This window comes from Penaeus chinensis, chromosome 37, assembly GCF_019202785.1.
Source record: "Penaeus chinensis breed Huanghai No. 1 chromosome 37, ASM1920278v2, whole genome shotgun sequence".
Classification (NCBI taxonomy): domain Eukaryota; kingdom Metazoa; phylum Arthropoda; class Malacostraca; order Decapoda; family Penaeidae; genus Penaeus; species Penaeus chinensis.
In genome coordinates this window covers 18,325,350-18,328,171 of record NC_061855.1, presented here as the reverse complement: position 1 = coordinate 18,328,171, position 2,822 = coordinate 18,325,350, and the positions used below count along the sequence as shown (strand labels likewise).

The following is a 2,822-nucleotide window of genomic DNA, read 5'->3' as shown; positions in this document are numbered from 1 at the left end:
TGTGTACATAAGCTTGTATATTTATATATACTTGTATATGTTTGTTTGTGTGTGTGTGTGTGTGTGTGTGTGTGAGTGTGTGTGTGTGTGTGTGTACATGTGCGTGTACATGTGTGCGTGTACATGTGTGTGTGTGTGTGTGTGTGTGTGTGTGTGTGTGTGTGTGTGTGTGTGTGTGTGTGTGTGTGTGTGTGTGTGTGTGTGTGTGTGTGTGTGTACATGTGTGCATGTGTGCATGTGTGCATGTGTGCATGTGTGTGTGTGTGTGTGTGTGTGTGCATGTGTGTGTGTGTGTGTGCATGTGTGTGTGCATGTGTGTGTGTGCATGTTTGTATGCATGTGTGTGTGTGTGTGTGTGTGTGTGTGTGTGTGTGTGTGTGTGTGTGTGTGTGTGTGTGTGTGTGTGTGTGTGTGTGTGTGTGCATGTGTGTGTGCATGTGTGTGTGCGTGTGTGGGTGTGTGTATTTGTGTGTGCATGTGTGAGTAAGTGCATGGGCGTGTGTGTGCATGGATGTGTTTGCATGATACTTGTTTGAGTTATTGTATCACATACTCCACATACATACCACATATGTATATATATATATATATATGTATATATATATATATATATATATATATATATATATATATATATATATGTATGTATATATATATATATATATATATATATATATATATATCAATCATATATATCATATATATCATATATATCATATATATCATATATATCATATATATCATACATATCATATATATATTATATGTATTCTACCGCATATATACCATATATATACACCCTATAAATATAATTTATATACCTGATGTATATCAGACATGTTTAGCTCATTCCTATTACACGCTAGCATACATATACATAAAATAAATAAAGATAAAAATGTTGGCATATAGTAATACACACATAGCTGGTTACTAACAAAAAACATGCTACATATACTAATTCCAACTAACATATTTGTGTATGCCAGAAGCTTGCAATAAAGACAATTAAATATAATCAACCAAAACTTAGCAATGCAAAGAGCATAATCATTGATTTGATCAATATTGTTCCTAACAGCAAAAAGCCAATAAAAATGGATTTGTATGGAAAATACAGATCCATTAGGAATGTTATCTTTTATATAAAAGTTTGATATTCGTGTCCTTTTTCAACTAATTCAAACTGAAGCGTTTCAACTCACTGTTTTAATCTTTGTGCCTTCTATTCTAACCTAAAGGCCAACTGGCTGTTATCAGCCAATGCAACAACTACAAAGAAAAACAATATGCCAGAATATATCAATAATAAAACAATAACAATATATAAATCAACACTAGTAAAAAACATCAGTTTGTTCCTTTTTACTTCCTGTATTTTTTATCACTTTAATCTCTGTATAAAGAAGACAAATGAAATAACTCCTTTCATCTTGAAAATCACAGCCTCACTCAATACAAAGTCAACATGACAGAAATACAGTACTCTTTATGCCTGCAACAAAACCTATCAATATAAGCACATCAGCTTTATAACATGAAGTTAAGTTTTGCTATCTGTTGCTTAATATATATACACTTTATTCTTATTTTTTGTTCATGTTTTACAACATCTGAAGTCTACCAACTACCAGACTTTAGTATGAGTCTTAATGGGATGTGCTCTATGTTTCAGTTCCTTAACATATTCATAATTCACATTATGAATGCCAACAAACTGATACACAATATGTTTTTTATATGTGAACAAATATCTATATATGAAAAAAAACAGCATCCACATAGTCAGTTATGTATCACTTCTCTTTTAACTTGAGCCTTTTCATCACTAAGTAAAAATGGAATGATCTGGTTAATACATAAGTGCTATATCAGAAGAATCTACAGAAAGAATGTCTTTTACTTGTCTACAAATGTCACCGTCCATACAACAGATACTGTTAATTGAACATGCATGTGACTAACATGACACTATTCTATGGTATAGCTGCTGTTCAAGATTATAATACATCAGCCTGCATAATCTTCCAAATCAAATAGGAAATGCTTTAGCAGCCTAACTGATTTTGAACAATCCTCTGCCTTTTAAAATGTTTGGAATATAACAACAAAAATTTAAGCACCAAAGCTAGTAAATAATTTTTTTTTAATCTCGAGTTATAGCAACTAAAAATTTTGATCTTTGATATTCAGCTTCAGACAATGTTTCAAACAGCTACATATAATTACAAAATTCCACAGGATTTACAAGGCAAAGAACCACTTATGAATGCATCCCATTCTTTAAAAAGATGACAAATCTATAGGTCATTTCATGCACATAAATTCAAAATATATTTTCATTAAATCTGAACAATGTCCCCTCTTGAAAGACACTCAATGCAGTGTTCCAAGGTCCAAATCAAAAATCCAGACATTATATCTATACTAATTTCTACTTAAGGTTTGCTTGATTTAAGTACAAAAAGGATTATGAAATTCTACCTCAAAAAAGTAGATGTAACAAGACTGCAATCACTGTAGAATTAACTATGCAGTGTCTATATACTAACTCTTGTAGTAATGTAATGCTTAGTATTTGAAGGATGACTTTGTATTAAATTTCAACATTGAACAACTCAGATTCCTCAAACCTTTTTTCCCCAATGTTTCTTTCAAGTAAAATAATATATAAAGAACCCCCGCAACAACTTCAAATTCGTACATGTCAAACTTCAAAAGTTCGCTTTTATTTCTGCTGAATTTGCAAACTAATACGGGCACATATTTGCATATATAATATACTAAGAATCTGACTTACCTTCTTCACCAAAATAAACATG

General features: G+C 31.5%; 1 protein-coding gene across 10 annotated transcripts in view; it reads right to left on the bottom strand.

Annotated features, from left to right (window-relative positions):
* Window positions 1-2,194: 2,194 nt before the first annotated feature.
* Window positions 2,195-2,822, bottom strand: part of LOC125045257 (Golgi membrane protein 1-like) — a 52,552-nt gene continuing 51,924 nt past the window's right edge. For all 10 annotated transcript variants that reach the window (XM_047642448.1, XM_047642450.1, XM_047642449.1 and 7 more), the window contains one exon: window positions 2,195-2,822. This exon is cut by the window's right edge and continues 1,375 nt beyond it. The gene's annotated coding sequence lies outside the window, so the exon portion shown is untranslated.